At 35.0% G+C, this 14,003-nt stretch overlaps 1 protein-coding gene across 2 annotated transcripts in view; it reads left to right on the top strand.

Annotated features, from left to right (window-relative positions):
- The first annotated feature begins 3,620 nt into the window (after nucleotides 1-3,620).
- The window catches only part of TFPI (tissue factor pathway inhibitor), a 52,762-nt gene continuing 42,379 nt past the window's right edge, over nucleotides 3,621-14,003 (top strand). Inside the window, exon 1 of one of the 2 annotated variants that reach the window (XM_037043787.1) lies at nucleotides 3,621-3,857. The gene's annotated coding sequence lies outside the window, so the exon portion shown is untranslated. Of the gene's footprint in view, nucleotides 3,858-13,354; nucleotides 13,369-14,003 lie in introns of those variants that run through there. The other variant, XM_037043788.1, reaches the window with a different exon arrangement.

Here is a 14,003-nt window from a genome sequence, read left to right on the forward strand (position 1 = left end):
GAGCTATAAACAAAATAAAGAGCAGAAGCTCCATTTAACTTGCTGAATGGATGTTTTAACCCACAGGATAGAAGATATTCTCAAAAGCTGTGGCTTTAAATTTTCAAGAACACAGATCTAATGCAAGAACCTACTTGAGCACGAAAATCTCAGCCAAACTGTAATAATATACACAAGCAGACTGAATGAGCTCTCAGCAGATAACGGTCAGGACAGAGGAAGCAAGCGGGCCAGATGCCCTTTCCAAATCCTTCCAAGGGATAAGGTGCCCCCAGGAGAAGGGGAGGAGTGAGATATCTGAACTGCCTGGGTTAACCTGAAGGCGGCCAAATTTCAACTAGCAATTTAGTCAACAATAAACTACCTAGAATAGGAAAGGTGACATTTTTCACATGCGCGAAAATATGGGCTCAGGACAAAATTTAATTTTGTCAACAGTGAAATAAGTACCGAGAGAATTTTGCAGCCATGTTGTATGTGTCATATCTATCACACCACGTTTCAAAGAACACAATTTGCTAAAACCTAAATGCCATTTTTCGTTTTTCACATCTGAAATCAGAAAAGGTGAATTGCTTCCATTCATTACCAGTTTGGGGGAATTTCCTTTTGAAGGAGTTAACCACAAGCAGTAGGTAGTTTAGATTCTAAATAGAAGGATGATGACTAAGAAAAAGAATGAAGGTCAAGGACTCACTTTGTGCGAAAACTATCCAGTTGAATTATGAAATAATAAAATATTTAATCTCTCACATTCTTTAGAAAGAACTGAGTGAAACAAGGATTTGATGTAATAAAATTTAACTTTGTTTTGGATATTTATCAACACTTCTATATAATCTGTTTTTAATGATCTTTCTAATTGTGATGTTCTCTATCCTGCAACACTGTGTTCTGCTCTCACACTATCATTAAGGAACCAACTTGCCAGATTTGTGTCACTTGTATAGAGTTCTCTGAACTTACTGAAACATTTGATATATTTTAATAAATGAGATTCTTAATGGATACAATTAGGAAATGTTTCTTGTTACATAGGGCAAGCAAAGAAAAGGAGGATTATTTTCATTTCTTAGACAAGAAATAAACAGGCTCATAGTAAAAGTCTGGCACGTTATTCAAATTGTGTGGGAGTTGGAATGAAAGAAATTAGTAGAGAATGATGATAAATGAAAAGGAGACTATTTCATACTAGTTGGGGCCTGGAATATCCAGATACTAATTCATACAAAGAAGTTGAAGATACAATGTCACATAGGCAAAATGTTGGCAAGGGAAAAAAATGAACCAAATAATCTAGACTGTGTACAATCTATATACAACAGAATGGAAAACTAGTAATAAGTCCTCAAAAAGAAGTTCACCCGAGCCTCAGGGAGAGAACATCTGAGTTCACACACAGAGTTCATGAGACAGAGTTGGTCAGGCTGCCGTATCTTCACAACAGTTACCATAAGTCCATGTTCCCTCATCACAAGAACACATAGGTGTGTGTGAGTTACGTGGGAGCACCATGGTGGAGGGCTTTCATTAATGCCAAGTGCAGCTTAAATATGAAATTGATAATTGGGGAGAAAATAACTTTATCTTAGCTGTGGCTCTTTCACATAAGGTTCTTTACATTACCAGAAAAGGAGATTTCTTAAATGATTTTGGGGGGGAATGGGGTTTATTACAAGGATATATGTTCTTGAGTACTCGGGGAAAATCGAACCAGGTCTGAGGAAGGGCTGCCACTACAGAGCCCAGACAAGCTCTCTCATGTCTCGTGTTCAGTCTTGCTCTTTTATTCTTTTCCTATGACCTCTCTCAGGAGTTCTGCATTTTTTCATTTATTCTTTTCATTATTCTCTTTCAACTAGCTTTCTCCATATAATCAGCTTGCACACACTATTATGGTTACCAGCCCTTTAGCTCAGATTTTTGCTTAAAAGCCTGGCATTTACTATATGCTTTTTTTTTTCTATAGAAAAAAAAAGAATTCTGACTGGCTGAACTTATTTCTACCCAGGCAGAGCTTGTAGGTTGGCCAAAATGCAACCAATGTCCATTTCAGTCCAAAAACAAGCAACTTTTAAAAATAATCTGAGCACAAAGGAGACATTGAATGTTCTTGAGTTTCAGGTATGAGGTAATAATTATATGGCAAAGTTTTGCTATTAATATGATACGAAATCCAGAATGTGGGTGAGAAAGAAGCATAGAGGAGTATTTGAGCATCTAATTCTGCAGTCAAACCACAGGGTTTGAATCTCAGCTCTTCAAACTTCATTCATCCTTCCTAAATCTGTCAAATGGGTACACAGAAACAATATTCTTCAGTTAGTTATGAGAATTAAAAGAGATAATTTTCTGCCAGATATCTAATAAATGTCAAAAATCTACAAGAGGAAATGTTACTTCTCACTCAGAAGTCAGAGGAAAGAAGGAAAGTTAAAGACATAAACAGAATCTGAGGTAGAAAAAAACAAGACAAGAATGGATTTTCTTTACAAATTTCTTCAATCTTCCCTGCAAAGTACATTCTGCCATCTAAACCAGTCCCTAGTGATGTTAGCCTGAGATGACCATAATTTCTTGTAAAAATAGTAAGAGGTAAAAATGATATCAACCTACGCAGAGCAATGCTGAGTGAATTCTTTAAATATTTATTCATTGTGGCCCTGGCTGGTGTGGCTCAATCGATTGAGCACTGTCCTGCGAACTAAAGGGTCACCAGTTCGATTCCCAATCAGGCCATCTACCTGGGTTGCAGGCCAGGTCCCCAGTAGGGAGCCCGTGAGAGGCAACTACACATTGATGTTTCTTTTATTCTTTTTCTCCTTCTCTTCCCCTCTCTCTAAAAATAAATAAGTGAAATCTTTAAAAAATATTTACACATTGTGTAAAATAATAATAATATAACACAAGCAATAACAATAAACATGATAGCATTTATTGAAGGTTTGCTATGTGTGGGGGCCCATCTTAATTGTTTTATATATATTTATATGTATACACATACTCATATGCATCATTCCATTTACTACTTACACCCAACCTAGGACCTTTTATTATCATTATTTAGGGAAACAGAAAATGAGGTACAGAGTTTAAATAAGTGACTAAAGTTGCAAAGGAAGCAACTAACTGAGGCAGGGTTCATAACCTGACATTCTGTAGTAGATAATACAGTGCATTGCTTCTGTGATCAGAGCAGGACCTTCAACAGCCCTCAGATTTTTTTCGTAAATAAACTGACAATATGGATGAAATCTTTGAAGAAGATAAACTCTGCAAAAAAGGTTTATTTCACTAAATAACAGTGTAATCATAAACATATAATGATTTTAAAATATATAACTGGTAAGCTGTTTTTTAACTGATTACAAAAAGAATCCTGGAAAGCAAAATAAATAGTTATTCAAAAACAGGAATTTGAAATCCTAGTGTAAGCAGTTTCCTTTGGCAGATTCTTCCATAATACTTTGTTTTTTTAAAGAAGGCTTTTGAGGAGTTTAGCAAAATTATCCCAACGAGAGCTGGAGGGACCTAAACAGGAAGCCTGGCCATTCCCAAATGCCTGTGATTTCTGAAACTGCCTCTGAAGCTGCCTCTGAAGCTTCCCGTTGCCCAATAGAGAGGAGTGACTTCGGGCAGATTCCTGGCTCGCCCTTTCACAGCTCGCAGGATCAGATTTCATTCCCTTCATTATTCTCCGCTCCTCCCCTCCCTCACCCCGCCTCAGTTTCTCGATCTATATAAAAAAAGAAGTACAAAAGACAAATACTGTCTTCAATACCTGGAAGTGAAAACCAAACCGCCTCAACTCTGCTTTGAAAAAATCTTTCCAAGAACTTGCTTCAGAGATTTTACATGTGAGTACTTAGCAATAGACACTGTAGCCCATGAGAAATAATGTTTATTTATTTTTTAGGGGAGAAATCAGCACTTACTGAGAGGTGAAGAGGGGTGGGAGAGGGCCACTGTCTGTAACCCTAAAATGAAAATTGACTCTTGTCTGTAAAAAAAGTAAATGTGTACGGTAATGCGAAATTAAGTGCTCAGAACTTTGCATTCAGTTTTTAAGCAAATATGTATGCAATACATGTTTCTTAAAATTATAAACAATTTTGTAAGAATGGGTCAGATGTAGCCTTTTTTTATAATTTTAAGCTTGTACTGGCAATTCTTTATGAATTATGTCTGTTTAATTGGACTTTTCTGAATATATGATTTCCCTTTAAATATTATTTAGTGAAATGTAAAGAAATATAATAGACAATGTAAGATCTTTATATTTAAAGAAAACTTTTTCATTGCCATTAATTAATGATATTTAAAGTGAGATATAAGCATTAGAATTCTTGTAATCTAAATTATTTTATACCAGCATTAACAAATCTCTTTAAGGAAATATTTTATAAGTCACCAAAGACCAGAACTCATATTCTTAAATACTTAAATAAAAACATATATAATCAAGCCTATATATAAGGTAATTATGTAAATTAAAGCAATGGATATATACCTACGTGATGTACTGTCATGTTCTTGCTGGTTGTGAAACTCTGCTTTTGGTAGCAAACATACAATGTAGAAGTACATGGCCATAGAACTAGATAACAATTGTTTAATTGTGAAAAAAGCTCATTTGTATGAGAATGTCACCAAAAAGTGAGGACCTAGAGCAGTGGCATGTAGCAAAAAGCAAAAAGGTAAGCAACAGCCACACTGTGACTCAGAGCTCTGGGAACTAGTCACAAAATGACTTTGCGTAATGTATGATAACATACACACAAAGGTCAAACTCCAGCGGGAAACACACAAGTCAGAGAGTCATTCTTCATGTGTAAAAGCATAATATGTACGTCAGAGGGGTCAAGTTGTGTCAATTTTGACTTACTGAAAAGTTTTTTAACCTAACAAAATCTTTTAATAAAACAGTTGTAAGATTCTTTTAAGTTCATCATTCCAGTGCATAATTATTTCAAGACATGTTATCCATATCTCATCTATTCCTTAAACTAAAGGGTGAATAACCTCTTTGAAAATTTATTGGAGTACAAAAATTTAATCTGGGGCCTATAGGTTAATACAATGATATAAAATATTCATAGGGACCAACTGAGATTAAAGTTATTAAATACAGATAATTAACATTATAGATTTAAGAGTAAAGATTTAAAATCCTTAGAGTAAAACCAAATTTGTCTCCTGATAACCATAGAATCTTGTTGGAAAACTTTATGACATTTATAGTACTATTTGGTTCCTCTTTCTATTAGTCATGCTAAATTGGAGAATTCTTTTTTAAAGGTGCAGTCGAATAGCATTTGTTTTACCTCTAAAAACTAGATCAAAACTCCTTGGGAAATATGACTCTTGTGGCAATGGATGATACCATCACTACTGCTTGCTAGCCTGAGTGTCCATAACTCTAGTCTTTCTTCACTTGTTGATGGTACAACTATTTCAACTGGAATCATTGATTGTTGCTAGATTAAAAATTAAAAATAGCAATCTACAAAATGGAAAATTGTTTTTGTATTAAACTATAATTTTCATGACACTAGTTTGTTCCATCCTTTAAAAATTAATTTTCTGAGCTTTGTTATATCTACATTATTGAAATTTAAATGGTAATTGGACAGGATGATAAACTATGGAGGAAAAAGGCTAATCTCAAAAGGTTAATTATTCCCTAGCATTCTAAAAAAAATCATAAATGTGCTCTCGATTCTTTCAGAAAGTTTGGTTTATTAAATTCAGTGTCACAAACTTTTAAGACAGACTTCAGCTAATATCTCTACCTAGTAGAAGAAAAACACAAACTAAACAGCCCAAAACATAAATAAATAAATGCATACATACATACATAAATAAATAGACAAAGGTGGAACAGATGAAAGTGAAAAGGTAATGGAAGTACTCAGAGCAGTTTTTTAATGTTTTTTATTAGCATAATAAATAAGTTAAATGATAACATTGATTAAAATGGGTTAATTATATCATTAATTTATTTTTGCAATGGAGACATGATCTGAGAACTGTACTACCATCCAATTCATCTATTTTTCAATAAAAATTCTTTACTGTCTTTGTTTACCACCTAAAACATTTACCTTGAGTAATTTGATTTTCAGAGTTGACCTCTTAAGGACAAAAGGCATTATAGAGTTGATAGAATTATACCAATGCTGTAATTTTCTGATCATTATCACATGCATTAGGAGAAATCTGAATTTAAGACATGACATGACTATTGAAGTTCTTATTTCTGAATATTAATTTCACCAAAATGAAGAAAGGGTGCAAGTTATTTCACAGTCTTTTTTTTTTTTTGCTAGGTCAACTTTATTGGGTCTCTGAGGTCCTCGGTGACTGCTTTCTTGGTGTGATACATCATCTCTAGGAGCCCAGGCTTCCCACTGCTCCTTTCCCTGTTTCTTCTCTAAATGTCAGGTGCCACATGGAACCAGAGCTTCAACTACCAAAAGGCAGAGAGTGACCTAATTGTTTCTGCTTTCCTCTTTCCACTAATAATAACAAAAATCATTGGACTCACATCAAATCTGCTATGTTACTCTCTCCTCAGGCCTTCCTTTGGGATTCTGTGTTCTCTCTAAGTTGAAAAAAACACAAGAGTAAAAGGACACCATGGTCCATAGTCAGAGCGCCCATGATGCACATTTCTGTCCCAATTGTTCTGGCAGACCACAGGTCCCAGAAGACACAGGGAAGGAATCCCCAGTCAAAATGTGAGGGTAGCATTTTTTACAGACTGAATAAATATCATATATCGTTAATTAGGTTAGGAATCGGAAAGTATCAATCAATATGGCACAGATAAAATGTGTTCTTGCTACAAGCATAACGTGCCACTGACACCCTTCAACTGGCCCACAGCACCGCTCTGCTGCCAACCTCAGTCCGTCTTCCCTATTTGGGAGTCCCACAACGTCTCTCCCACCTGTAACTCCATAATAACCCACCTCGCAGCGTCACATCATTCCTCATTTCCCAAGGCTCACAAAGGGAGTAAGTCTCAGTAATGGGGTCAATTTCCAAAATAAAAGCATTTGTTGCAAAATTTTGATAACATGTTTAAAATTTATGGCAGAAACTTCTAGGTACCCCAGGAAATAAATCAAAATGACTATATCAAATACGATACGTAATCCTTTTGTATGCAATTGGTTTCCAATAGACGTGAACATAAAGTGAATGCATGTCTGATTCATGCATTATGAATGAGCCTTGAAAATGTCACGCTAGGTGAAATAAGCCAGACTGAAAAAGAAAAAAATAGTGTATAATCCCACTTCTATGGAATACCTAGAATAGGCGAGATTAGAGGTTACTTGAGTCTGGAAGGAATGAAGGGTGAGTTTTGCTTATTGAACACAAAGTTTCTGTTTAGGTGATAAAAAGCTGGAGGCATAATGGTGATGACTGCACAACATTGTAAATTTAATTAATGCCCCTGAGTTGTATACTTAAAAATGAGCAATTTTAGAAAATTTTATTTTATATATATTTTACCATAATAAAAATTTAGTAGAAGCTATTAATAATAATTTAGTTTGAAGAATTCTAGAGCCACAATAACCTCTTTATATTTTCGTAATAGATACTTATATTTTTAAAAAGAGAAAAAATAAATAAATAAAATAAAATAAAAAGAAAAACAAGATTTTCCAATTTTGTTTTTTGTTTTTTTAGATTTTTTATTTATTTATCTTTAGAGGGGAAGGGAAGAAGAGAAGGAGAGAAATATCAGTGTATGGTTGCCTCTCGTGAGTCCCCTACTGGGAACTGGCCTGTAACCCAGGCATGTGCCCTGATTGGGAATCAAACCGCAATCGTGTGGTTCCCAGGCCCGCGCTCAATCCACCTAGCTAAACCAGCCAGGGCTCCTATTTTGTTTCATGATGGAACTTTGAACATATTTTGACATGAAATTGTTGTATTGCAGATCTATGTTTTTTATTCATAACATCTTTCTTTTGTTGATATTGAGATAATTCGAGCCTCACAAAATTAAATTGCAAGTATTTCTTCCCTTCTGTTAAATATTCTAGAAAAGTTAATGAAAATTGGTATTATTTCTTCTTTAAAGGCTTAGTAGAATTGTGCTGTTAAACAATCGTTTTTCTGAAATACCATTTTCCTATCTTAATAATGGGTACATAGAAAACCAGATACAAAAAGCAGGAAAAATAGAGTAGCCAGAGGTCTTTCTGTGTCATTCTCTTTCTTCATATGAACAGTAAACATAATAGAGACACAGTTAATGCATGCAATCTTTTCTTTCTCTTCTCCCTTTAAAAATATTTATTTGTAAAAATAAATATTTAAAATATTTATTTGTATGTTTCCATTTCCTTCCATTTGGCATTAGTAGTTAAGCATAACTGTGTTCTTGGAAACCTCCATTTTGGTTTACATATATAATACCACTTTTACTTGTTATTTTTCCGGAGAAAAATAGTGGAAAAGAAAAAAGAAAGAAACAGCATGCAATGCTCTTTTAAAGAAAAAAGTGGCAACAGCATGCAATGACGAGCTTTGCTTTGAAACAAACTGGGTGTTAGTATGGGAATCAAAGCCACTGTGTGGAGGAGAGGTGAAACAACTCAAAGAAACAAATGTCACCTTCTTTTGAAAAAAAGGCTTTTTTACAGATGTAACTGTAAAAATCCATAAAATACACACATTTCTTTCTAAAACAGTTTTAGTAAATATGATCAACCATATAAGAAGGAATCCTTTGAAAGTATTTCCTTTGTTATGTGTTTCTGTTTTATTTCCCATTGTTCATTGTAGTTTTAGTATATACCACATTCTTTTGGGACTTTATTTACAAATTTTTAGAAATATACATATATACACGTATATACCTATATACATATTTCCTATTCTTAATTTCCTAATTATCTTTTTATTCTCTCTCCCTTATTGCTTCTTAATTTGTTTCTCCATATCTCAGGCCTTCATTGTTCTCTTAAATGGCTATAAGAATTAATATTCCCCATTATTATTTAGAAAGAGATTTTTTCCTCTTTAAAAAAGAAAACATAAAAAATTAAAATAGTTCCTTTAATTGATTTTTTTTTTACTTTTTCACTTATAGGACCTTGGCTCAAACCAGAGAATAAAAATTTTCCTAGTTTGGTTTGACAAAATGATCATTTCTAGAGATTGTAAAGAATCTGAAATTTACTTTAGAGGAAAAAAAGAGAAGCTATTTGGGAGAATAGTGCATCTTCCGAAGGCTTGAATTCGCCCTTTCCTTGAATGGTCCCAATTGCTGCACTTGAGGTAGACCTCGGCTAAAAGGCACTTGCCTTTTAAATGTAGGACTTAGAAGGAAAATGTGTCTGGACTTCAGTTTCCTCGTCAAAAACACTGAGATATTCCAGGTACATATCTCTTATAGTTCCTTTTATTTCTAGCAGTAAGTAATTGTAGACCTTGTCCTCCACTTCAGTTTTTGCTTTTGCTTTTGTTTTTTTTAAAGATAAACTTAGTTTACACATGTTGTGTGCTATTTGGTTGCGACATGAAGGCATTCATTCACCCTCTCTCTCTAGTGTCACCCTTTCTTCTCTATGAGATTATTTTTCATGTTTATTTCTCATAGGAGGAATGGTAAGAAGGGAGGCCTACACAGGGAACAGTTTGTAACATATTGTATTTCTAGAGGACACTTCCCTCCTTTATAAAATCATACCTGACAACTACTTTTGTATCTAAAAGATATAGAGTAACATTTTATCAGTGAAATTGTCACCATCTAAAATATAGAGATGTGTTATGATTTGACTTAGTAACTAAAACTAGGAAATTTTACATTGTGCAATTCCCCAAAAGCATGACTTCCTGAACCAAGAGCCAAATCTAGTAGATGATTCCCTGGTGAACTGGCCAGTCTTTCAGTAAACATGGTTAGAGTCAATGGTCTGCATTAGTTTGGGAGGTTTGTTTTTTGTTGTTGTTGTTTTGATTTTATTTTTAAAATCAGCCTATGTTTCTAATGTTAATTTTCTTATCAGATACAAAATGTTTTGCTTCATTTTTCCCATATTTTATTTTATATTTTATATAATTTTTAAAAATCCCCAACTTTGACTCTTTTTTTATATTAGAACATCAGGCATTGTTTAGCATTACGCTAAGTAAATAAGCCAGGCAGCGAGGGACAAATACCATATGATGTCACCCTTAACTGAAACTTACTCAACAAAACAAAGAAGCAAGCAAAATATAACCAGAGACATTGAAATTAAGAACAATCTGACAGTAACTAGAGGGGAGGTGGGAGGGGATTATAGGGGGACGGGTTTTCAGGAACAACTATAAAGGACACATAGACAAAACCAAGGTAGGGATGGCTGGGGTAGGGAGGGAGTTGGGGGAGATAAATGCAGAGAACTGTAATTGAACAACAATAAAATAATTTTTTAAAGTTTTAATGATAGAAATGGGGGGCTTTGTAGTGCTATTATCCCCTCCTCCAAGTATCCTTCAATTAAAAATGTTGAAAAGCATTGATCAGTAACTAGTTTAAACAGAAAAAGCAAAATACCTCAGCTAAGTTGCATGTGGCGGTGGTAGATAGGACAAAGTCACAGCACAAGTGGCTTAAATAACGGGGTAATTTATCCCACATCATGCAAAGTACAGAGGGAGGAAGCTTCAAGACTGGTTAATTCAACACAAATCCAGGTTTTCTCCATTATTTTATTTTCACATTTATAGCAGGTCATCTTTAACTCGGGGTGGTTCTCTTCAAAACAAAAATCTCCTTTAAGAGTACCCCATCTCCAACCCTGGAAGACAGCATACTTTCTCTCTAATTTCATTGTCCGGAGCTTTATCATGTAAAAATATCTAAAACAATCATTGTAAAAAAATGGACTCTTCATAATTATGTGATTAATGAAGAGCTTATTATTTATAAATTTATTTCTTAACTGAGCACAGGCTATTTGTCCCTGAGAACTGAATTATGAACATATTCAACTCACCTACTCTCAATGAAAAGTGACAGAGAATGGGTGTTGTATTAAAGAGATAACTGAAATAACATTTTTAAAAGTTGAAAGAAATGACACAGGTACATCCCTTATCTTATTGGCCTAATGTATCTTCCCTTATTAAAGTATATTATTCTGCATGAACACCAATATTTGCTTAGTTGTCCTCTATCTGCTGTGTGATTTACATATACTGTCTTTACTCATCATCAACACAAATTGGTTGTTAAATATGATCCTCATTTAACAAACAAAAAACTTCAATCTCAAAGATGTTTAAAACTTTTTTGTAGTTAACAACTAGAAAGCACCATACTGATATTCAAGCTACATCGTTCTTATTCCTTTCTTTATCCATTCTTTTCATGTAATTTTGCCATGGTGCCTTGCCCTCTATTTGAAATATTAACATATTTACTTGCTCCATTTCATCTATTTTTAGTCTTTATATCATTTTGAAAGAGAACAAGAGTCGAGTTTGGCCCTCCATGGAGGTCCACACCACACCTCTCTCTGTAGAACTGAACCCGCCCTGTCTCCGTGCAGGTGGTTACCCGTGTCAAGTCAGACAAGTCAGTCTGGGCCAGGTGCTAGTGTGACTCTGTCACTGTCCATTTGATAGGAGTTTTGGGAGCAGTTCTATGAATAGAGAACATTAGCACGTTTTCTAAGAAGTGAGGATGGAAAAAAGAATAAATAATTAGGTGACTATTGTCCTCTCTAATAGAGGAGTAATTTGCAATTCAGGTCTACTATCTTCACTTTCATTCCTGTGTCTTCAAATAATTTGTCTATGCTTTTGTTTTAAATCTCTCCAGTGCCTTTTTACATTTGTAAAAATTAGTTTTTTAGAGATTCCTTAATTCATTGGTTTGTACCACAGATATTTTTTGAGCTCCTACTAGATACCAGATGGAACAGACATGAATTCTGCATTTAAGGACAGACAAGACAGTTAGTAAGCAAGTAGATATGTATTGTGTTACATAAGAATAAGTGCAGCAATTAAAACCAAAAATGTGAGCAAAGTAGAACATAATCATGGAGCTATTTTTTTCAGGTGCAAAAGGAAGGACTCTAAGCTCTGACCAGTGTGGCTCTGTTGTTTGGGCATCGTCCCACAAAATGAAAGGTCACTGGTTTGATTCCCAGTCAGGGCACGGGTCTGGGTTGCAAATTTGGTCCCTGGTTGGGGGCGTGTACAAGAGAACAATCAATCAGTGTTTTTCTTGCACATCAGTATTTCTCCCCTTCTCTTCCTCCCCCCTTTCCCCTCTCTCTCAAAATAAAAAAAAAATAAAACGTTTTAAAAAAAAACTCCGAACAAACGCCATTTGAGCAGAGATTTGCTGTAGATGCAGTATTTCCATTGATCCGTGTGGCTGAGTCAGAGCATGAGTCCATGCTACATTTAAGAGTGTGTCTACATCTCTTCCATAATAGTGGTAATGACTGCTCATTCTCCTAAAGTCTTAGCAAAGGCTACGTACTTGGCATCCAAGCCCTTACAATCTTTTTCTACAAAATGTTACTATTCCAAATTATGAAAAAAATCTCTAATTTTAAAAATAAAAAAGCCTAGTTATTTTCTGGTTAGCCCACACAACAAACTAGCTGAGAGAAAACTAGTCCCGAATTTCAGTTCATAAGAATTGATGCACAGGGCAGTGCCTTCTGCTCTCTGACATATGATGTATGATTGCAGTTGAGGAACTACAGCGGAGAAGGGGCTAGACAGTGAGGGTCTACTTTACCTGCCAAGTCTTTTTCTTCTTGGTATGAACTTAAAAAGACATTTTCTTCTTAGAAGAGATTTATAGAGAACAATTATTTTCTCAGAACAGCTGTACCGTCTGAGGAATAAAACCAAAAATACTTATTTTGGAAAAACTGCCCCCTAGGTGTCCTTCTTATATAAATGATTTCTGCATTTCCTACAGGAATATTATAGGCAATAGCCAGTCCTGCCCCAGGCTTAATAATCCATTAAGAAATAGAGCATGAAAGTCTGTAGCTGTGCAGAAAGGAAATAATTCGCTTACATAGTAAAAAGCACATTCTGGACCTCATACATCTTCTCCAACAGCCTGATCAAATGGAGGTGGCCTTTTCTCTTAGACAAATTTACTAAACAAGTTTAGAGGCACTTTCTTTAAAAAATAGGTCATATTATGTACTGAACCACATATACCCCAAAATTCATCTGTAGGAGACACCACCCCCAGTGTAATCATATTTGGACAGGGCTTCTGGGAAGTAATTAAGGTTAAATTAGGTCATAAGGGTGATGTCCTAATCTGAGAGGACTAGAGGCCTTATGAGAAGAGGAAAAGAGAGATTTATACATGTGTGTCCATGGCCAAGGAAAGGCCATGTGAAGACTGAGGGAAGGGGTGTTTACAAGCCAAGAAGAGAGCTCTCACTGGGAACATGACCAGCCATCCCCTTGGTCTTAAGAGTTCCCAGACTCCAGGACTGTGGGAAATAAATCTCTGTTGCTTAAGTCACCCAGCCAGTGGTATTTTGTTATGTGAGCCCCAGTAGACCAAGACATCTCCTATGAACTTTATACAAAAAACCACTTTTATCATTATCTAGTGAAGATCCAATGTAAGTCTTAACTGGTTTGAAGTGAAAGCAAAGAAAAACAACCTCCAAAGGTGTGCAATTCATCCTTCATGCCAAACCTTAAACCTGGACTAAATTATTAAAGGTTGCCTATTTTTAGCATTGAGGTTCTTTCATTCTTTTTTAAATTTATTTTTATTATTAGCTGGCCTATCCACATAAATGTCATTTACAGCATTGCATGCTGACTGTTCAGGAAACTTACCCTACCAACATGGTTGAGACCACAGTTCCATTGTAAGATGGTGACTGCCTTACTCAAATCCATAGTGCCTTTTTCATATCATCACTTACCATTTTTACGACAGCAAATCACAGTGACCAATGCACAAATTAATGTATACTTTTTACTAA

This window comes from Sturnira hondurensis, unplaced genomic scaffold (assembly GCF_014824575.4).
Source record: "Sturnira hondurensis isolate 20B ecotype Veracruz unplaced genomic scaffold, ASM1482457v3 Scaffold0004136, whole genome shotgun sequence".
In the NCBI taxonomy this organism is placed as follows: domain Eukaryota; kingdom Metazoa; phylum Chordata; class Mammalia; order Chiroptera; family Phyllostomidae; genus Sturnira; species Sturnira hondurensis.